Genomic DNA, 24,764 nt, shown 5'->3' with positions numbered 1-24,764 from the left:
ACTGGCCACCCCACATAGCCTGGTTCCGCTCTAGGTTTCTTCCTAGGTTTTGGCCTTTCTAGGGAGTTTTTCCTAGCCACCGTGCTTCTACACTTGCATTGCTTGCTGTTTGGGGTTTTAGGCTGGGTTTCTGTACAGCACTTTGAGATATCAGCTGATGTACGAAGGGCTATATAAATAAATTTGATTTGATTTGATTTAATTTGACTGGGATAGGGATTGGTTGAATATGTCCGTAAACACTCCAGCCAGCTGGTCTGAGCATGTTCTTAGGACGTGGCTAGGGATGCCGTCTGGGCCGGCAGCCTTGTGATGGTTAACACGTTTAAATGTTTTACTCATGGTGACCACGAAGAAGGGCAGTGGCACTGTATTGTCCTCAAAGCGAGCAAAGAAGTTGTTTAATTTGTCTGTGTGCAAGATGTTGGTGTCCCCGACGGGGCTGGTTTTCTTTTTGTAATCTGTGATTGACTGTAGACCTTGACACATACGTCTCTTGTTTGAGCCGTTGAAGTGAGACTCTACTTTGTCTCTATCTCTATGTTGTTATGATTACACCATGAGTCGTTAATCATAAAGCATACACCACCGCCCTTCCTCTTCCCAGAGAGGTGTTTATCTCTGTCGGCATGATGCACGGAGAAACCCGGTGGCTGAACCGATTCTGACAACATATCCCGAGACAGCCATGTTTCCGTGAAACAGAGAATGTTACAATCTCTGATGTCTCTCTGGAAGGCAACCCCTGCTCGAATTTCATCTACCTTGTTGTCAAGAGACTGGACATTGGCGAGTTGTATACTCGAGAGCGGTGAGTGATGTGCACGTCTACGGAGCTTGACCAGGAGGCCGCTCCAACTACCGCTTCTGCGGCACCGTTGTTTTGGGTCAGCTACTGGGATTAGATCCATTGTCCTGGGTGGTGGTCCGAACAGAGGATCCACTTCGGGAAAGTCGTATTCCTGGTCATAATGTTGGTAAGTTGACGTTGCTCTTATATCCAATAGTTCTTCCTGGCTGTATGTAATTAGACTTAAGATTTCCTGGAGTAACAATGTAAGAAATAACACCGAAAAAATACAAAATACTGCATAGTTTCCTAAGAACTCGAAGCGAGGCGACCATTTCTGTCTGCGCCATTTTGAGCTTGAAAAAATGACAACTTCTGTCAAGTATGGTGGAGGCAATGTGATGGTCTGGGGGTTATTTGGTGGTGGTAAAGTGGGAGATTTGTACAGGGTAAAAGGGATCTTCAAGAAGGAAGGCTATCACTCCATTTCGCAATGCCATGCCATACCCTGTGGACAGCGCTTAATTGGAGCCAATTTCCTCCTACAAAAGGACAATGACCCAAAGCACAGCTCCAAACTGTGCAATAACTATTTAGGGAACAAGCAGTCAGCCGGTATTCTGTCTATAATGGACTGGCCAGCACAGTCACCGGATCTCAACCCTATTGAGCTGTAGTGGGAGCAGCTTGACCGTAAGATGTGCCCATCAAGCCAATCCAACTTGTGGGAGGTGCTTCAGGAAGAATGGGTGAAATCTCTTCAGATTACCTCAACAAATTGACTAAAACTAAAATGCCAAAGGTCTGCAAGGCTGTAATTGCTGCAAATGGAGGATTCCGTGACGAAAGCAAAGTTTGAAGGACACAATTATTATTTCAATAAAAAAATCATTATGTATAACCTTGTCAACGTCTTGACTATATTTCCTATTTATTTTGCAACTCATTTCATGTATGTTTTCATGGAAAACAAGGACATTTCTAACTGATGCCAAACTTTTGAACGGTAGTGTATATAAGTACAGTAGCTAGAAAAACAGTTTCAATGATTTATTCCTATTCATCAATATGTACTATATTTAACAAAAGACAAGTACATGGTAAAGAAAGTGTTCTCTTTCCAGTCTTTTCGGTCCTCTGAAGCAGCAGGTAGTCAGCAGGTTGTCACCGTCAAAAACACAGTTTTTGGAGAGCAATTCTGAGGTAATAATTTTGTGCGGACTGAGTGAGCGTTTATGCGGTGAAATAGAACTAGAACAGAACAAGTTCACAAATAAAAAACATCTTTATGATACCTTGTGTAGGGATTTCAAAGACACAAAAATGGGGACAGATGCGGTAAAGTGGTTAATGGAATGCAGACCGTGGAGGATAGGTATTTGGTTTTTGGTATTTTATTAGGATCCTCATTAGCTGTGCAAATGGGGGCAGCTGCTCTTCCTGGGTCCACACAAAACATGAAACATAATACAGAATGATATAATACAGAACATCAATAGACAAGAACAGCTTTAGTACAGAACTACCAATTTTTTTTTAAAGGCACACGTAGCCTACATATCAATGCATTCACACAATCTATCTAGGTCAAATAAGGTAGAGGCGTTGTGCCGCGAGGTGTTGCTTTATCTGTTTTTTGAAACCAGGTTTGTTGTTTATTTGAGCAATATGAGATGGAAGGACGTTCCATGCAATAAGGGCTCTATATAATACTGTACATTTTCTTGAATTTGTTCTGGATTTGGGGACTGCGAAAAGACCCCTGGTGGCATGTCTGGTGGGATAAGTGTGTGTGTCAGAGCTGTGTGTAAATTGTCTATGCAAACAATTTGGGATTTTCAACACATTAATGTTTCTTATGAAAAGAAGTGATGCAGTCAGTCTCTCCTCAACTCTTAGCCAATAGAGACTGGCATGCATAGTATTTATATCAGCCCTCTGATTACAATGAAGAGCAAAACATGCTGCTCTGTTCTGGGCCAGCTGCAGCTTAACTAGGTCTTTCCTTGCAGCACTGGACTGCACGACTGGACAATAATCAAGATTAGACTAAACTAGAGCCTGCAAAACTTGCTTTTTGGAGTGTGGTGTCAAAAAAGCAGAGCATCTCTTTATTACGGCCAGACCTCTCCCCATCTTTACAACCAATATGTTTTGACCATGACAGTATCTAAGGTAACGCCAGGTAAGTTAGTCTCCTCAACTTGTTCAACAGCCACACCATTCCTTACTGTCACGATCGTTGGAAGCATACTCGGACCAACGTGCAGCGTGATCTGGGTTCCACATCTTTTATTAGAAATAAGTGAACCACACAACAAAACAATAACGACAAAATGTGACGAAAATGGAGTGCTAACATGCAACTACACATAAACAATATCCCACAAAACACAGGTGGAAAAATGCTACTTAAATATGATCCCCAATTAGAGACAACGATAGCCAGCTGCTTCTAATTGGGAATCATACCAAACACCCACATAGAAAACAAAACTAGAACCCCACATAGAAAATATAAACTAGACTAACCCCCCAGTCACGCCCTGACCTACTCCACCATAGAAAATAAGGACTCTCTATGGTCAGGACATGACAGTACCATCCCCCCCCCCCCAAAAGTGCGGACTCCGGCCGCAAAACCTGAAACCAAAAAGGAGGGTTAGGGGGGTGTCTAGTGTCGGTGGTGGCTCTGGTGCAGGATGAAGAACCCTCTCATCCCGCGGATCTGCCAGCATCGGACGTGGCTCTGGTGCGGGACGAAGAACCCGCTCATCCGCCAGCATCGGGGGCAGCTCTGGTACGGTCCGAAGAACCCTCTCATCCTGAAGATCCAGCCATGGACCCAGGCTGAACACTGTGTTTGGACTGGACCTTGATGCCGAGGTAGGCTCCTGCCATGGAGCGGGACTGGACACCGGCCCTGGCCTGGACATCGGTGCAAAGGAAGACTCCAGCCATGGAGCGGGACTGGACGCCATGCTCGGACTGGGCATTGGCGCAGAGGAAGGCTCCTGCCCTGGAGCTGGAGGTTCTGGACCGTGGACCGTCACAGGAGGTTCCGGACAGTGGACCGTCGCATGAGATTCCGGACCGTGGACCGTCTCAGGAGGTTCTGGACCGTGGACTGTCTCAGGAGGTTCTGGACTGTGGACTGTCGTTGGAGGTTCCGGACTGTGAAACATCGCAGGAAGCTCTGGACTGGGAACCGTCAGCGGAAGCTCTGGACTGGGAACCGTCGCCGGAAGCTCTGGACTGGGAACCGTCGCCGGAAGCTCTGGACTGGGAACCGTCGCCGGAAGCTCTGGACTGGGGAGACGCACTGGAGGCCTGGTGCGTGGGGCTGGCACAGGTGGCACCAGACTGGTGACACACACCTCAGGGCGAGTGCGGGGAGCAGGCACAGGACGCACCTGACTGGGAAGACACACTGGAGACCTAGTGCGTGGAGCCGGTACAGATGGCGCCAGACTGGTGACACACACCTCAGGGCGAGTGCGGGGAGCAGGCACAGGATGTACCGGACAGGGGAGGTGCACTGGAGGCCTGGTGCGTGGAGCTGGCACAGGACGTACTGGGCTGTGGAGGCGTACTGGAGACCTGGTGCGTATAGCCGGCATCAATGATACCGGTTCGATGACACACCTCGCACGGTGAGTACGACGAGTTGGCACAGGAGGTACTGGGCTGTGAAGGCGTACTGGAGACTTGGTGCGTAGAGCTGGCACAGATGGTGCCAGACTTAGAAGGTGTGCCTGCACTGCAGCATACTCCTTTCCACAACCTCTCTCCGGTATCTCTCATTACCTTCTTCTATCGACTCCCACACAGGCTCTGGCTCACTCCCCGGTTCCGCCGACCACCCCATGTGCCCCCCTTCAAAAATAAATTTGGGCTGTTTTTTGGGCTTTCTATGTGGCCGCGAACCCCGGCGTCGCCGCTGCCCTCCATCATAACCTTCCGTCTGCCGCTCCTGCCAAGGAAGGCGATCCTGTCCTGCCAGGATTTCCTCCCAAGTCTAGGATCCCTTCCTATCCAGGATCTCCTCCCATGTCCAGGATACACTCTCCTCCTGGGCACGCTGCTTGGTCCTGTTGAGGTGGGATATTCTGTCACGATAATCTGAAGCATACTCGGACCAATGTGCAGCGTGATCTGGGTTCACATAAACAATATCCCATAAAACACAGGTGTAAAAATGCTACTTAGATATGATCCCCAATTAGAGACAACGATAGCCAGCTTCCTCTAATTGGGAATCATACCAAACACCAACATAGAAAACAAAACTAGAACCCCACATAGAAAATATAAACTAGACTAACCCCCCAGTCACTCCCTGACCTACTCCACCATAGAAAATAAGGACTCTTTATGGTCAGGACGTGACAATTACCAGTTTCAGCTGACGTCTAGAACTTAAGGAATGATTTTTACCAAATACAATGCTCTTAGTTTTAGAGATGTTCAGGACCAGTTTATTACTGGCTACCCTTTCCAAAACAATCTGCAACTCTTAGTTAAGGGTTTCAGTGACGCTGGATTGGCACACATTCAACAATTATTATTATTATTTTTGTTTTACCTCAACACAGTGTGAAATATACTTTAAAACAATAGCCTCACTGTAGGCAAATTTAGCTGGGGGACAATGGGGAGATTTGGGATGGAGATGCATGTGGGAAAATGGTGCAGCCTTTTTACTTCATGCTATCTTGGCTGAGCTCCTATGTCAAGCACCAGGAAATGGACTCCAACATCTCAGAAGAGGTATGGTCTTGTCTTTTCGTTTAGGCAGTTGCTTGTAATCAGCTGAATGGCTATAGCAATTAGCCTTGAATCACTACAAGTGGTGTGGTGCAGACCAATTTATTGGATGCATATGACAGCTCCCCAAAGCACAAGAAGTATGATTGCTCTGACTTCTGAGGAGGCCGAATCACAGTAAATGCAGTACGGGCCACTGCAGATGTCGGATTAACCACGCAGAGGCTTTTACTCAATGCAGATGTCAGTGGGTGCATGGCATGGAGGAGCAGGCAGGGTTTGGGGGTTATGGAGTTTTCGGGGTTAATGGGGTAGAGGGAGGCCCAGCAGCTAACAGCAGCTCCACTTAACCAGAGCACTGTGTATTTTATGAGGCATGGCCTTATCATTATCAGGCAGGTTTCCATTGCATATACTTGATGTTGGGGGCTCCACTCCAGAGGGAAGCTTTCATGGTTAAGTAGCAGTCCTTCCCTCCAGCTCAGTTTGCATGTTGAGGCAGGCCTCGCCCCTGGAGGAGAAATTAAAGGCACTGGTTTTTACTGTTTTTATAAGGTGAGTGATTGGTTTTCATCTAGAGAGGATTACATGCTCTCACCAAATTGGCCTCATAAGTATTTCAGTAGCTGTAAGAATAGTACTGCTAACACAGTATTTATTCAGTTGACATTGAGCTTCAACCACATCATACATCCCAATAACAGAGCTATGGTGAATGGTTTTATCCCATTAGTCATTTCACTAGATGTCTCTAGTTAGTCTGTCTCTCGTTGGAGATTTCAGGCGTAGTTGAAACTCTTCAGTGCATTACTTTGACTAACAATACAATTATTTCAGAACTTTCCTGGGTATAGGACCATCCACAAAATGTATGTCAGAGGTGTGTTTTTCGAGACTACCTTCTCTCCTTAAAGCAATTATATCACAGTTTGATTATGATGTGAGAATAAAATGGGACAGGGGAATCTACAGCACACACCCTTTCACTGCTCACACAGCTCATTTTGGTTGCAGAACTGTCTGAACAGAGCAAGGGCACAGGATGTTACATGCATCCCTCGCCTGTTAACCGTGAATCTCATCGGGGCCTATAGAGACGTAGTGGAGATTTACCGTCTCAGACAGGGGAGTGGGTGGAGGAGAAGGCAGCCGTGTGCCAGGTCTCTGTGTGCTGTCACGAGCCATCCATGTCAGGACATGCCCTCTCGCCTCCTTCACACACCCTCCACACACACAAAACTCCTCTCCAAACACAGTGCCAGGCGAGTCACACACCTCAAACACAGCCCAAAAACAGGACAGGACAGGAGACTTCTCAGTCACGCTCAAATAGTCTTAGTCCAGGACAGACTACATTCACCACAATATAACATCTCTACTGCTTTGCCTAGGCCCTAGAGGAACAAAGTGTTATTGAATTTAAATTGAATCTGTCTCTCTCTTTTCCCTCTTCACTGATGAAGCACTGTTTATCAAATCAGGATGTCCTCATCCTCAACTTGTAAATCAAATCAGGATATACACTCCTCAGGAAAACTGAAACAGCGAAGATGGAATAGCATCTAGTCTAATGGTGAACACTTGTGTTTGATGTAGAATGTGGAGTAATGTAGAAACTATGGTAGAGTATGTTCATGAACGATGGATCACTACTTCGGAGAGAGAGTACTCATAGGGCAGAGCCATGTCATTTGAGATCCAAGACGATATTCAACGTTTGTCCAGGTCGAAAAGACGTTGGGAGATGACTTCAAAAACACCACACTATAAATACAAAGGTATGTGGACAATCCTTCAAATTAGTGGATTCGGCTATTTCAGCCACACCCGTTGCTGACAGGTGTATAAAATTGAGCACACAGCCATGCAATCTCCATAGACAAACATTGACAGTAGAATGGCCTTACTAAACAGCTCAGTGACTTTCAACGTGTCACCGTCATGGGATGCCACCTTTCCAACAAGCCAGTTAATCAAATGTCTGCCCCGGTCAACTGTAAGTGATGTTACAGCTCAGCCTCGAAGTGGTAGGCTACACAAGCTCACAGAGTAGGACCGCCGAGTGCTGAAGCGAAAAGCACGTAAAAATCATCTGTCCTCGGTTGTAACACTCACCACAGAGTTCCATACTGCCTCTGGAAGCAACGTCAGCACAATAACTGTTCGTCGGGAGCTTCATGGAATGGGTTTCCATGGCCAAGCAGCCACACACAAGCCTAAGATCACCAATGCCAAGCATCGGCTGGAGTGGTGTAAAACTCGCCGCCATCTGGAGTGATTAATTACATCTGGCAGTCCATCTGGTAGTCCAACGGACGAATCTGGGTTTGACAGATGCCAGGATAGTGCTACCTGCCCCAATGCGTAGTGCCAACTGTAAAGTTTGGTGGAGGAAGAATAATGGTCTGCGGCAGATTTTCATGGTTCGAGCTAGGCCCTTCAGTTCCATTGAAGCGAAAACGCTACAGCGTACAACGACATTCTAGACGATTCTGTGCTTCCAACTTTGTGGCAACAGTTTGGGGTCCCTTTCCTGTTTTAGCATGACAATGCCCCCGTGCACAAAGTGAGGTCTGTACAGAAATGGTTTGTCAAGATCAGTGTGGAAAAAATGAACTGGCCTGCACTTCAACCCCATCGAACACCTTTGGGATGAATTGGAACGCCGACTGTGAGCCAGGCCAACATAAAAAAAAGTAGGATCAGAAAACCAGTCAATATCTGGTGTGACCACCATTTGCCTCATGCAGTTCGACACATGCAGCTCCCACTCCTCTTACGTAATTGGTTGTGTGAAGTTGCTGGATATTGGCGGGAACTGGAACACGCTGTTGTACACGTCGATCCACTGCATCCCAAAACATGCTCAATTGGTCTGGTGTGTATGCAGGCCATGGAAGAACTGGGACATTTTCAGCTTCAAGGAATTGTGTACAGATCCTTGCGACATGGGGCAGTGCATTATCATGCTGAAACATGAGGTGATGGTGGCGGATGAATAGAACAACAATGGGCAGTAGGATCTTGTCACGGTATCTCTGTGCACTCAAATTGCCATCGATAAAATGCAATTGTGTTCATTGTCCGTAGCTTATGCCTGCCCATACCATAACCCCACCGCCATCATGTGGCACTCTGTTCACAACGTTGACATCAGAAAACCGCTCACCCACACGACGCCATACACATGGTCTACAGTTGAGGCCAGTTGGATGTACTGCCATATTCTCTAAAACAAAGTTGGAGTCGGCTTATGGTAGAGAAATGAACATTAAATTCTCTGGCAATAGCTCATGGACATTCCTGCAGGCAGCATGCCAATTGCACGCTCCCTCAAAACTTCAGACATATGTGGCATTGTATTGTGTGACAAAAACGGCACATTTTAGAATGGCCTTTTATTGTCTCCAGCACAAGGTACACCTGTGTAATGAGCATGCCGTTTAATCAGCTTCTTGATATGCCACACCTGTCAGGTGGATTGATTATCTTGGCAAAGGAGAAACACTAACAATCAGGGATGTAAACAAATTTGGGCAAACATTTGGGAGAAATAAGCTTTTGTGCATATGAAACATGGGACCAACACTTCACATGTTGCATTTATATTTTTGTTCAGTATATAAGAATAACATTGCTAATGCCTTCAACAATCACTTAATTGCAGCAGGCAATCTTTTTGAGAAAATGTTGACCACAAATGAAGGAAGAAAATATATATATATGAAGGGATTATGCATGAGAATGCTGATGGTCAGGGTTTCTCACAAAGCCTCTTCACAGAGGAGAAAGTTATAGATGCCTTGCTCGCGATAGACACTAAGAAAGCAACAGGGGCTGACAAACTTGACCCAGGGTTGCTGGCTAGAGCTGTACCACTTATCACTCTTACTAATATTTTTTTTTACCTCACGTTGACCTCTGAGGTCATACCTAAGATTTGGATAACTGCCTATGTGCTGCCTCTGCACAAAGGTGAGGATACTGGTGACCTTGATAATTATCGACCAATCTCTGAGATGTCCTGTCTTGCAAAAAAAGAGTAATTGGTAAATGTACAGCTGCACTCTTTCTTGTCTGACAACTGCAAACTGAACACATTTCAGTCCAGTTTTAGACCAGAGCACAGTACTATCACAGCCACCACACTTGTTGTAAATTATATTGTAAGAGCCTTGGATAAGAAGTTGAACTGTGTTGCTTTGTTTGTTAACCTGTCGAAGGCTTTCGATGCAGTTGATCATTCTCTTCTGCTGAAGAGACCTCATTGGGGTTGGCCTCAGATACATGTTTGTGGTTTCAGAATTATCTCAGTGATAGATCTCAGGCTATTATTGCAGATGGGGTACAATCTGATTTTGTCACTGTTCACAAAGGAGTCCCACAAGGTTCGATTTTAGATCCTTTATTATTCACTATATACATAAATTATATCTGTAACTCAGTGAAAAAAATGCAACCTTCATTTTAATGCTGATGACACAGTACTATATGCAACAGCCCCATCACTCGCTCAAGCATTTACGCTGGTGCTTAATTCAAGTAAAACTAAGTATATGGTATTTTCACAATCCAAAAGTATACAATTTGAAAATCTGAACATTGCTACCCATGATGGCTCTCTTTTGGAACGTGTTCCCACCAATAAATACCTTGGAATTTGGTTAGATGCTAATCTCTCCTTTAAAACTCATAAACTCAACAAACAAAAAAATAAACATCCTCTCAATGTCAACTGAGTTTATTTTCAGAAAACCTAACGTGTAAATATTTACACATGTCAACAACTGAGACATAAACTGAACAAGTTCCACAGACATGTGACTAACGCAAATGGAATAATGTGTCCCTGAACAAAGGGGGCGTCAAAATCAAAAGTAACAGTCAGTATCTGGTGTGGCCACCAGCTGCATTAAGTACTGCAGTGCATCTCCTCCTCATGGACTGCACCAGATTTGCCAGTTCTTGCTGTGAGGTGTTACCCCACTCTTCCACCAATGCACCTGCAAGTTCCCGGACATTTCTGGGGGAATTGCCCTAGCCCTTACCCTCCGATCCAACAGGTCCCAGACGTGCTCAATGGGATTGAGATCCGGGCTCTTCGCTGGCCATGGCAGAATACTGACATTTCTGTCTTGCAGGAAATCACGCACAGAACGAGCAGTGTGGCTGGTGGCATTGTCGTGCTGGAGGGTCATGTCAGGATGAGCCTGCAGGAAGGGTACCACATGAGAGAGGAGGATGACTTCCCTGTAACGCACAGGTTTGAGATTGCTTGCAATGACAACAAGCTCAGTCCGATGATGCTGTGATATATAGCCCCAGACCATGATGGACCCTCCACCTCCAAATCGATACCGCTCCAGAGTACAGGCCTCGGTGTAACGCTCATTCCTTTGACGATAAACACAAATCCGACCATCACCCCTGGTGAGACAAAACGGCGACTCATCAGCGAAGAGCACTTTTTGCCAGTCCTGTCTGGTCAAGCAACGGTGGGTTTGTGCACATTGGCAACGTTGTTGTCGGTGATGTCTGGTGAGGATCTGCCTTACAACAGGCCTACAAGCCCTCAGTCCAGCCTCTCTCAGCCTATTGTGGACAGTCTTGTTACTGATGGAGGAATTGTGCATTCCTGGTGTAACTCGGGCAGTTGTTGTTGACATCCTGTACCTGTCCCACAGGTGTGATGTTCGGATGTACAGATCCTGTGCAGGTGTTGTTACACGTGGTCTGCCACTGCGAGGACGATCAGCTGTCCGTCCTGTCTCCCTGTAGCGCTGTCTTAGGCATCTCACAGTACAGACATTGCAATTTATTGCCCTGGCCACATCTGCAGTCCTCATGCCTCCTTGCAGCATGCCTAAGGCACATTCACGCAGATGAGCAGGGACCCTGGGCATCTTTCTTTTGGTGTTTTTCAGAGTCAGTAGAAAGGCCTCTTTAGTGTCCTAAGTTTTCATAACTGTGACCTTAGTTGCCTACCGTCTGTATGTTTATGGTTCATTGAACAAGCATGGAAAACAGTGTTAAAAACCTTTAAAATGAAGATCTGTGAAGTTATTTGTATTTTTACAAATTATCTTTGAAAGACAGGGTCCTGAAAAAGGGATGTTTCTTTTTTGCTGAGTTTATAACTAAGCTGGTAAAGAAGCTGAAATTGAAAACTTAATTTTTTTATAGAAATAAATCTAGTCTATCACAGCACAGAAAGGACATTGTTTTGGCCACTTTTATGTCAGTGCTTGATTATGGTGATGTTTTATATACGCAATGATCAGCATTAGTACTGAAGAAATTGGAAGCAGTGTATCATACAGCGTTGCACATTGTTACTGGTGCAAACTTTTGCACACATCATTGACTTAAATGTATCCAAGATGGCGTAGCAGTCAGACATCTTTGTCCTTCGTCTTGTCGTGTCCCATGTATATATCTTTTTATATATTTTTCTTCGCATGTCTTTTTTATATTTTTTTAAACCTCAACTTCAAAATACTCTCCTCCAGCCCGCGTCACCCAATGTGGTGTGGATCTGTTTTTTTATTTACCTCGGAACCGGAATCCCGGGGAATCCCGGAATCCGAGGAATCCCTACCCCTAGTCAGCTCACTAGCTACTAGCTAGTAGCTAACCTTTAAGCTCTCACCAGTTTGTACAACGCAATTCAAAGCAGAGCATACCGGACCTATTTTCTCTCCGTATCCCCGGCTTCCTACCGCAAGCTCTGAACCTTTTCAAATGGATCATCGCAGCTAGCTAGCTGCAATCCGAGTGACTACTCCTGGCTAACGTCTGTCCAGAAGAAAGCACCAATTAGCCTGGAGCTAGCCCATGCTAGGCCCATCTCCCGGCTAGCTGAAGAGGCCCATCAGCCACTCCTGGGCTACAATACCCGGACCCCTTCTACTGCCGGTACGGGGCATGGAACCCCGCCGATCCTTCACGACTGGACTACCGACGTAATGTGCTTGAGGGGGTAATCAACAGGCCCCTACGTCGCAACATCCCCTGAATGCCCATCTGCTAGCCTGCTAGCCTGCTAGCTTTCTAGAGAATATCGGACTTTTAGCCAATTTCTCGGGCCACTATACCTATTTTGACAATTGGCCTGGGCCCCTTTTACTCAACGAAGCCCTGCTTATCCATCCCGACTGGAATACCGACGTAATCTGCCCAAGGGTTTTTTTCCAACAGACCCCTCTGTCGCAACGTCCCCTGAATGCCCATCTGCTTGCCTGCTAGCCGCTACTAGGTGACTTAAACTGGGACATGCTTAACACCCCGGCCATCCTACAATCTAAGCTTGATGCCCTCAATCTCACACAAATTATCAATGAACCCACCAGGTACAACCCCAAAACCACCCTCATAGATATCATCTTAACCAAATTGCCCTCCAAATACACCTCTGCTGTTTTCAACCAAGATCTCAGCGATCACTGCCTCATTGCCTGCATCCGTAATGGGTCTGCGGTCAAACGACCACCCCTCATCACTGTCAAACGTCCCTAAAACACTTCAGTGAGCAGGCCTTTCTAATCGACCTGGACCTGGAAGGACATTGCCCTCATCCCGTCAGTAGAGGATGCCTGGTTATTCTTTAAAAGTGCCTTCCTCACCATCTTAAATAAGCATGCCCCGTTCCAAAAATTTTGATCCAGGTTCTCTCCAGACCTGACTGCCCTTGACCAGGCACAAAAACATCCTGTGGCATTCTGCATTAGCATCGAATATCACCCCTGATATGCATGTTTTCAGGGAAGTTAGGAAACAATATATACAGGCAGTTAGGAAAGCTAAGGCCAGCTTTTTCAAGCAGAAATATGCATCCTGTAGCACAAACTCGAAAAAGTTCTGAGACACTGTAAAAGGCCATGAAGAATAAGTGCACCTCCTCCCAGCTGCCCACTGCACTGAGGCTAGGAAACATTGTCACCACCGATAAATCCACTATAATTGAGAATTTCAATAAAGATTTTTCTACGGCTGGCCATGCTTTCCACCTGGCTACCCCTACCCCGGTCAACAGCCCTGCACCCCCCATAGCAACTTGCCCAATCCTCACCCATTTCTCTTTCACCCAAATCCAGATAGCTGATGTTCTGAAAGAGCTGCAAAATATGAACCCCTACAAATCAGCCTGGCTAGACAATCTCAACCTTTTCTTTCTAAAATTATCTGCCGAAATTGTTGCAACCCCTAATACTAGCCTGTTCAACCTCTCTTTCGTATCGTCTGAGATTCACAAAGTTTGGAAAGCTGCCGCTGTCATCCCCCTCTTCAAAGGGGGAGACACTCTAGACCCAAACTCCTACAGACCTATATCTATCCTACCCTGCCTTTCTAAGGTCTTCGAAAGCCAAGTTAACAAACAGATTACCGACCATTTCGAATCCCACCGTACCTTCTCTGCTATGCAATCTGGTTTCAGGTCTGGTCATGGGTGCACCTCAGCTACGCTCAAGGTCCTAAACGATATCATAACCGCCATTGATAAGAGACAATACTGCGCAGCCGTATTCATCAACCTGGCCAAGGTTTTCGACTCTGTCAATCACCACATTCTTATCGGCAGACTCAACAGCCTTGGTTTCTCAAATGATTGCCTTACCTGGTAAACCAACTACTTCTCTGATAGAATTCAGTGTGTCAAATCGAAGGGCCTGTTGTCCGGACCTCTGGCAGTCTCTATCGGGGTGCCACAGGGTTCAATTCTCGGGCCATCACTCTTGCTGCTAGTGATTCTCTGATCCACTTCTACACAGACACCATTCTGTATACCTCTGGCCCTTCTTTGGACACTGTGCTAACTAACCTCCAGATGAGCTTCAATGCCATACAACTCTCCTTCTGTGGCCTCCAACTGCTCTTAAATGCAAGTAAAACTAAATGCATGCTCTTCGACCGATCACTGCCCGCACCTGCCTGTAAACTCTCCTTCCAGACTCAAATTAAGCATCTCCAATCCAAAATTAAATCTAGAATCGGCTTACTATTTCGCAACAAAGCATCCTTCACTCATGCTGCCAAACATACCCTCGTAAAACTGACCATCCTACCAATGCTCGGCACATAATTTATGTAACGAATCTCGTCCTCGTCTGATGAGGAATATGACAGATCGGACCAAAATGCAGCGTGGTACGTGTCCATGTTAACTTTATTAATCTGAACACAAAATAACAAAGGTGAAACAACAAAACAAAAAAAACAGTGCTATCAGGTGACAAAACACAAAACAGGAAACAACTACCCACAAACACAGGTGGGAACAGGCTACCTCGGATTGGGAACCATACCAGGCCAAACACAGAAATACAAAACATAGAACAAAAACATAGAATGCCCACCCCAACTCACGCCCTGACCAAACCAAAAATAGAGACATAAAAAAAGGAACTAAGGTCAGAACGTGACAATTTACAAAATAGCCTCCAACACTCTACTCAACAAATTGGATGCAATCTATCACAGTGCCATCTGTTTTGTCACCAAAGCCCCATATACTACCCACCACTGCGACCTGTACGTTCTCGTTGGCTGGCCCTCGCTTCATACTCGTTGCCAAACCCACTGGCTCCAGGTCATCTACAAGTCTCTGCTAGGTAAAGCCCCGCCTTATCTCAGCTCACTGGTCACCATAGCAGCACCCACCCGTAGCACACGCTCCAGCAGGTATATCTCACTGGTCACCCCCAAAGCCAATTCTTCCTTGGGCCGCCTTTCCTTCCAGTTCTCTGCTGCCAACGAACTGCAAAAATCACTGAAGCTGGAGACTCATATCTCCCTCACTAACTTTAAGCACCAGCTGTCAGAGCAGCTCACAGATCACTGCACCTGTACATAGCCCATCTGTAAATAGCCCATCCAACTACCTCATCCGCATTTATTTATCTTGCTCCTTTGCACCCCAGTATCTCTACTTCCACATTCATATTCTGCACATCTACCATTCCAGTGTTTAATTGCAATATTGTAATTACTTCGCCACCATGGCCTATTTATTGCCTTACCTCCTTTATCCTACCACATTTGCACACACTGTATATAGACTTTTCTACTGTATTATTGACTGTATGTTTACTTATTCCATGTGTAACTCTGTGTTGTTGTATGTGTAGAACTGCTTTGCTTTATCTTGGTCAGGTCGCAGTTGTAAATGAGAGCTTGTTCTCAACTAGCCTACCTGGTTAAATGAAGGTGAAATAAATAAAATAAATACAATTTAGGGGCCTTCCGGGTGGCGCAGTGGTAGGGATATACTTGTCTCATCGCACACTAGCGATTTTGTTTTGTTTGGTATTAAATTCGTATTAATTGCTGTGTTGTTTTTATTGTTGTATCACAGGGCACAACTGTAAAAGACACTCCGTCTCAGCTTGTTTCCCCTGTTTAAATAAAGGTTAACAAATAAATATACACTACCGTTCAAAAGTTTGGGGTTACTTAGAAATGTCATTTTATGTTTTATAGAAAAGCACTTTTTTTGTCCATTAAAATAATATCAAATTGATCAGAAATACAGTGTAAACATTGTTAATCTTGTAAATGACTATTGTAGATGGAAAAGGCTGATTCTTTTTTAAATAGCTTTTTTTTCAAATACAAGGACATTTCTAAGTGGCCCCAAACTTTTGAACGGTAGTGTATATACAGACAACTTCCTAATAATGACTTGCTTTAACCCATAAACGTATTAATGAATGCCTAAACTTAACCGTTGAAATTTGACGTTTATCCCCCATATTAAAAGGAGGTGTGTGCAAAGCTGTTGGGAATGTGTTTGAGAAGACTTAAAAAGGGTTGGGGAGTAGATTCATATCGGTACGGTTTGGGGGATACTAACTTGTCCAGTAATGCAACATAAAAATGTTTATATATTTTAAGAAACATTTAGATAAATGAGGTTCAGGCTGATATGTCAAATCATGGGGGTAAAGAAAAGTTATGTATGAGTTTTAGGGACTTTAATAGAGTTTATTATTAGCTTTCTTGGTTTAGCCACAGAGTTTCTAATCCCAGATGTGCAACATCGCGAGACTTCCAGGAACGCTTGCGAAGCAGACCAAGCAGACCAGGCCGGGGTTTGGGGTTTGAGAAGTCAATGAGAAAAGTGAAAAAATATTTTGAAGTTGTTAATTTTCTCGAAATCTAAAGGCACAGCCTAGATTCAAGCCAATGTCTAAAGTAGTTAAACATATTATTACTCCAACCTTGTGAAAGTGACAAACTGACACATTTGGATTTTCGTCAAAAACTGATTCATATTGAAGGAGTACATTTGACTTGACAACCTGCACATGTGCAGTTCGGCGTGAGATGGCCGTTAGACCCGATGACTTGTTTCTGCGGATGAGGTTAGCTAGCCAACATCCCCATTGATATCGCCTACAAGTGTGATCAGGGATTTCTATTGGAGAAGCAGTTTCTGTCTATCTTCATACTGTACTGCCTTTGGTTTAACGTTGTCTGTGTGTGACGAGATTGAAGCCCAGGCGATTCTGATGCACAATTTCCCACAAAGCACCTGTTTTTCCTCAGAAAATTCAATTTTCCGCTTCCTCAGTAGACCATGATGTTCTCAAATGTGCCCGCTGTTCCGTTTGTGACAAAGCTGTGCCATTTTCACAGTTCCCATGGCAAGACTGAGGCCCAGGGTGTATTGCAGGCTCAGCGAAACAGACAGAGAGATAAAGAGGAAGAGAAACAAATTATGAGGGAGGATTCAATTAGACAGAGGTGGCTTTCCTCCAGAGGCAGGAGTGAATCATGCTGCCAGACCACTGGCCTCTGTGGGCCAGCTCAGAGTCTCAGACACCAAGGATCCATTTGTTTGGGGTATTATATGGTTATAAACTGGTTGACCTTATTTCATCAAATCACACTTGGTCAAGTCAACTCTGATACAAAAGTGAACTTGTCCAGCAGGACCCTGACTTCAAATTGCCCATCATGCATGTTGCCCAGCTTTTTGCCTGTTCCCTGCACTGCACTATACATTTCACATTATACACATTGAGATAACAGCACGGTAGCTTAGCCTACGTAGAACTTGCAACATATATTAGGCACATGATATTGAGCAGAAATGGAATCTTCTAAGTGTTTATGCAAAAATAAATCAAAAACAGACGGGAAAACACATGCATTATCATAATTATGATTATGATTATTCTAAGTGTAAATAGTGTGACTGAGACAGATGACTCTCTAATCTCAACCACTCAATTACCCTCTTACCCCTTAACGGGGCTTTTATACACTCTAACAACCACTTCTATTATCCCTTTTAGTATTAGCATAGAGAGAGAGAGAGAGAAATAGAGAGAAATAGAGAGCTAATTAGAGAGAGAACGCACAGGAGGTTTGTTCTAATGTTGGCCATTAAACCAAATGAGTCCTGTGAAAAGGGATCAGAAAACAAACAGGATGCTCTAGAGTTGTCCCAACATCAACACAGGGAAGTACTATTATCATTATTATCATCATTATGTTTATCAGACCTCTCGCTCTCACTTATTGCCTCAGTATGAGACTGCACATTTCTCTGTCAAGTTGCCATTTGGAAATTCATTTAAAAAGCCACATTTTAGATTGAGGGCAACTCGCTGCAACTCCCCAACGGGCTCGGGAGAGGTGAAGGTGGAGTCATGCGTCCTCTGAAACATGACCCGCCTAACCACTTCCTCCTTAACACCCACCAGCTTAACCTGGAAGCCAGACGCACCAATGTGTCAGATGAAACATCGTTCAACAGGGGGAAAAGGGTTGCTAGAGCGCAATGAACCAAGTAAAGTCCCCCCCAGCCAAACCCTCCCCTAACCAGGACGACGCTGGGCCAATGGACTCCTGGCCACGGCCAGTTGTGTCACAGCCCAGGAATGAACCCGGGTCTGTAGTAACGCCTTAGACCGCTGCGGCAATCGGAAGGCCCACAGCTTTGACCTTTCTGAAGCGGAAAATATTTTAATAAATGTAATTAACTAATTAAGGACAATTAACGACCTCAAGACCCCCTCTATTCCCTCTGTGTGTAAGATGGATCTACTTTCATGTGTTGCTCTGATGTTACAAATAAGGTTCTTTACCCGCTGCCCCTAACAGACTACCTGCATTGTCCCTTTATAAATACATACATTGAGCTGATTGTATTTAGATTATGTATGAGCAGGCTGAAATACATTGTGCTGTCAGTTTGTTCAGTCTTAATTACTTAATTAACCTTTCTCAACAGACCAATTAGTACAATTCTGGGACCCACCTTAGCCACCCCCTCCCCTCCTCTTCACCCTCCTCCTTTTCCAGAGAGGTCTGTACAGTTGAGTTGCTGGTAATCACTCACAGTCTGTTTCTACATAACTAATAGGCTCATTACTGGTGGAGAACAGGCATATGGTACCAGAGCAGACAGTCATGGTTTCCAATGTTTGCTCTTTGTCAGGGAGTGAGGGCGGAAGGGAGCTGTCTGGCAACCCCTTTTCATTTCTAGCATCTCTCAATTCCAATAAGAGATTGTAATTGCTGTCCTACTCCTACAAGTGTAAGACACCCCCCACAAATATGTATGTGCGTGTGTTGGTGCCCATACATGCATGTGTGTGTGTATCTATGCATGTTTGTTTTAACACAAGCTGCCTCTCCTCAGCCTCAGAGGGGGCTAGGCTGAGCAGCATGGCGGTCTAAACACTTCCGCATGCATCACATCACTGACTGCACAAACAGGTTACATAACATTCACTCTAGGGAACAGCCCTCTCCTCCCCCTCCACACCTCTCGCGTCATCCTGATTCAGTGCACGGAAGCAGGCAGGGTGATGACCAGGCTCTGCCACAGGGGTTAAAGCTCTCATCCCACTCCCCACTAGGGGAGAAACCTCTGCTTAGAGGCTAACCCCAGCTCAGCTATCACTGTCAGTACTGATCACAGCTATGGTGGGGTGAGAGGGGGAGAGGGAGAGAGGATACTGCCCTAAAAAAAGGGGAGAAAGAGAGGGGAAGAGAGAGAAGCTCAGTCATATTTATGTCAGTGTTTTCTGTTGTAGTGCACAGAGGGATAGATATGGAGAGCCAGAGGGAGAATGGAGAGCTCAATGAGGCCAAGCTGAGGCCAAGCTGAGGCCAAGCTGAGGCCAAGCTGAGGCCAAGCCGAGGCCAAGCTGAGGCCAAGCGTCGCCAATATTTTTTCCATATGTATCTGTTTTACATTTGTACATCCCCTTTGCAGCAATGCTGTCCATGGAGGACCGCAGTCTTTTCCAAATGCATGTAGACTCTAGTCTACAGAGAAGGTGGCCAGGTTTGTTTCCCAGCACAGTGTCCCACATAAACCCAGCAAATAAACCTCAATTACTGAATAATTTATTCAGCCTTTAAAAGCAGACTGTTATCAATGGGAACTGTAGATAAAGAGGATGGGCTGGATGGAGGCAGATCAGAGCAGAGCAGATGGGAGGATTTCAACATAGCTGTGTGTGATGCAAACTCACAAGTCACTAATGATCTGGGACATGAAATGTTACCTGCAGCGATGTTGTTGTCTGTGTTGTTGTTGTAGTAGACGTTGTTCTCACTCTCTGTGTGTGTGTGTTTCTGCACACGTGTGTTTACGCATCTGTGTTTGTGTCTGTCTGTATCTGTGTCTGTGGGAGACATTAGTAAGTTTTGACAGAGTGTGGGCTAGAGGTTGACATGGGAACAGAACTCCTGTCAGAGTGATTTTTATTGGGATAGGACAGGAAAGTTGTCGGGGTTATAGAACTGTTGCGGGATTGGGACAGTACACAACAACAATTAACAGGACAGGACAGGAATTAATTCATTTTTACTCACGTGTCAACCTCTTGTGTGGGCTGTGGACATGGACCAGGACAATACAGAATGCTGTTACAGTTACAACTCTTCCATCTAACCCCACAACACAACACCTCTCCCCATCCTAACCCAAACATAGACAACAACATGACCAAGCCCTCACCTCTGGATGCAGAATGCTAATTTAGAGGAGAAGAGGAGTTGCCCGGAGCAGATAAGAGAAGGGTGACATGGGGAGGAAGCGTCCTTCTTCTCCAGGCTGAGATAGCCACTCTGGGATGGGATGTTGGGGTGGGGGGTTCCAGTATGGTTCTGTAGATAACAACAGTCTGGTCATTACTGAAGGTGTCAGGTGAAGAGTGGGCGAGGAGGAACATGGTGTGTCAGACACATTTCCCTGTGTGGATCTGCTCATTAATCTTCACACGACCTTCATGGATGGGAGAATGAGAGAGAGAGAAAAAGAAAGAGGTGTAATATCAGGATGTGCTGATGAGTGTTTTTGTGGACAGGTTTGAAGGATGAGGGTGTTGTATGGAGATTACATTTCCTCCCTGTTGACAGTGATGGGAGACAGCTGTTTCATAGTGCCAGCAGCATACCACACTGCATCCCACTGCTGCCTTGCTTCTGATACTGAACAGGGTCGGTCCTGGTCAGTCCCTGGATGGGAAACCAGATTCTACTGGAAGTGCTGCTAGAGGGCCAGAAGGGGGCATTCTTCCCTCTGGTCTAAGGAGATCCCAATGCCCCAGGGCAGTGAATGGGACATTGCCCTGTGTAGGGTGCTGTCTTGCGGATGGACGTTAAACGGTAGGCCTGACTCTCTTTGATCATTAAAAAACCCATGGCACTTCTTGTAAGAGTAGGGGTGTTAACCCCGGTGTCATGGCTAAATACACCACCTGGCCCCATTCCATCATGGCCACCTAATCATCCCCCTAATTGTGTGGTGAGTGTTATGGCACAAAATCTGTTGTTCTGCCCCTGAACAAGGCAGTTAACCCACTATTCCCTGGTAGGCCGTCATTGTAAATAAGAATTTGTTCTTAATTAACTGACTTGCCTAGTTAAATAAAGGTTCAATTTAAAAAAATGAAAATAAAAACAACCTGGTGGGTGCTACACATTGGTGGTGGATGAGGTGAGTTTCCCCTTACTATGTAAAGTGCTTTGAGTACCTCAGTAGGTAGAAAAGCACTACATATACTGAACAAAAATATAAAACGCAACAAGTTACAGTTCATATAAGGAAATCAGTCAATTGAAATAAATGAATTAGGCCTCAATCTATGGATTTCACATGACTGGGAATACAGATATGCATCCGTTAGTCACAGATACCTTTACCAGTACGTATCTGGTGTGACCACCATTATCCTCATGGAGAGCAAAACATCTCCTTTGCATAGAGTTGATCAGGCTGTTGATTGTGACCTGTGGAATGTTGTCCCACTCCTCTTCAATGGCTGTGCGAAGTTTCTGGATATTGGCAGGAACTGGAACACGCCGTCATACACATTGATCCAGAGCATCCCAAATGGTCTGGTGAGTATGCAGGCCATGGAAGAACTGGGACCATTTCAGCTTGGGGCCGTGTATTATCATGCTGAAACATGAGGTGATGGCAGTGAATGAATGGCACGACAATGGGCCTCAGGATCTCGTCACAGTATCTTTTTGCATTCAAATTGCCATCGATAAAATGCAATTGTGTTCGTTGTCCATTTTATTTTTTTAAACATTTTTTTCATAGCTTTTGCCTGCCGATACCATAAATCTACCGCCACCATGTGGCACTCTGTTCACAACGTTGACATCAGATAATTGCTCGCCCACACAACGCCATACGCCATCGAAGGTGAGCATTTGCCCACTGAAGTCGGTTACGACCTCAAACTGCAGTCAGGTCAAGACCCTGGTGAGGACGACAAGCATACATATGGGCTTCCCCGAGACGATTTCTGACAGTTTGTGCAGAAATGTTTCTGCTGCGCAAACCCACAGTTTCATCAGCTGTCCGGGTGGCTGGTCTCAAACGAAAAGAAGCCGGAGGCGGGGGTTCTGGGCTGGCATGGTTACACGTGGTCCGCGGTTTTGAGGCCGGTAAGACTTACTGCAAAATTCCCTAAAACAACGTTGGAGGCGGCTTATGGTAGAGAACTGATTGTTAATTTCTCTACCATAAGCTTCGAATTTGGTAACAGCTCTGGTGGACATTCCTACAATTACACGTTCCCTCAACTTGAGACATCTGTGGCAATGTGTTGTGTGACAAAACCGCACATTTTAGAGTGCCCTTTTATTGTCCCCAGCACAAGGTGCACCTGTGTAATGATCATGCTTTTTAATCAGATTCTTGATATGCCACACCTTTCAGGTGTATGGATTATCTTGGCAAAGGAGAAATTCTCACTAACAGGGATGTAACATTTCTGGGATCTATTATTTCAGCTCATGAAACATGGGACCAACACTTTTACATGTTCCATTTATATTTTTGTTCATTTAGTATGATATGTTACGAATTACAATTCGTAAGATATTACGACCAGGCTGGGTATTTTGGTTTGGGGGTTAGGGATTAGTATGGGGGCTGTTGGAAGGGGGGTAGAATATTTATGATATCGGCATGTGCAATCAAAGGAAGGGTGAAATTCCCACTAAACTTCTAACCTGGGATGTGGGATGTTCCACTGTCAAAATTTGATTTCAACCTTCCATATCCTAAACCCACACTAGTCCAGACGCTCACTTTGAGATTTAGTCATCCGATTAGAGTTAATTGTCTGAAGCAACATCATAATGCTCTTACATGCATATTTGCAATGCTCAACACCTACTCATTTATACCAGACATACCAGACATGTCTGATCATCCGACCTTTGGCCACCAGTTCTGTGGTGTGTGTCCTAAAACACAGGATTGTGTATGAGTGGGCTATAGACAGTGTCTCTGTGTTTTATCTAACCTATATTTAGCCAGGTAGATCATCGAGAACACAATTTACAATGACAATAATGTGTAATATACAGTAGGCCTACACTCATCCAGCCTGATCACCTGTACTCTCCACAACCATTGAATTATTTATCCAGCCTGGTGAAGTAACACACATTAATAATTAATTCCGTCTCTCTTGCATGATATCACCCGCCCTGTAGCACATCTAGTGTAGAACCTGACAAAGGCGTGTATTTGCTTGCTGCCCGTCTACTGTATCTGTCTTGTTTCTCTACAGGAAACATTTGCACACAGAATAAGAATGAAAACATTTTCAGAGGTCTCAATTTCAGAGGTCTCAATTTCCCCAGTGCCAATGTCTTAATTAGTTGGGGCAAATATTGTTTGTTTCTGAAAGGGGAGACTGTAATTGAGAGAGCGTATGCTGTATCACACCCGGCCATGATTGGGTGTCCCATAGGGCGGCGCACAATTGGCTCAGCGTCGTCCGGGTTTGGCCGGTGTAGGCCATCATTGTAAATAATAATTTGTTCTTAATTGACATGCCTAGTTAAATAAAGGTTCAATAAACAAAAATATTTTTAAAAAGCATTACAAAATAAACAAACAATTGTTAGCTAGTAGGCAGTAGTGTCACTTCTCTGATCTACAGGATCATACTGCACTGATCCAAGGCAAGTGCAGGGAGGATGCCTGGCTCCCACTCCAGCTCTCATCGGCCGGAAGCACTGCGCTGAAAGACTTCAACACACACATTCCGTAACATGGGTTATTTTATCCATTTTCAATCTGTTATTCAGCAGCAAAATCACATCTCAGAATAATGCTGCAACCCCCATGAGAGCAGAGAACCTCAGATCACATTAACATTAGAATAGCTGCTATGACAGCTATGGGACAGAAACAGGTTGTGTTGTTATAGAGGAATCAATCAAACACAATGACTGTGTCCCAGGTGGCTGTGAAATATGATGACCTACATCCCCCCTGTTTTCACCATGGTTCTCCTGGAGACTTCCTCACTTCCTGTAACTGGGATGAGGGGGAAACGAGCAGGATGATGGAGAAGACATCAACGCAGTGTTGGCACAACACATCAGATAGTCCCAATGTGCCGTCCCTTGGGGGAGCGAGACAATGCAGATATATGTGCAGCAGTTTACCTAGTGTCTCCAGAGACAACACTCCCTCTCACAGAGACACTGGACCCACAGGAAGTCGCTCAATGTGTTTTTCAGCATGGTTGTTGTTGTTTGTGTGAGTCATGACATCCACAGGAAGTTTTGTATGCAACTTCCTGTAGTCAACCAGCATGAGGGCACCTCCAATTTAGTAGAAAGGTTACAATGCGGAAAGAGGGAGAAATTAACATCCGCCATCCTTAATTGTTCACACATTCTGAGTGTGAACTTTTGGATCGTTGTGCAC

Source organism: Oncorhynchus tshawytscha, linkage group LG08 (genome assembly GCF_018296145.1).
Source record: "Oncorhynchus tshawytscha isolate Ot180627B linkage group LG08, Otsh_v2.0, whole genome shotgun sequence".
In the NCBI taxonomy this organism is placed as follows: Eukaryota; Metazoa; Chordata; class Actinopteri; order Salmoniformes; family Salmonidae; genus Oncorhynchus; species Oncorhynchus tshawytscha.
This window is presented reverse-complemented; position numbering follows the sequence as displayed.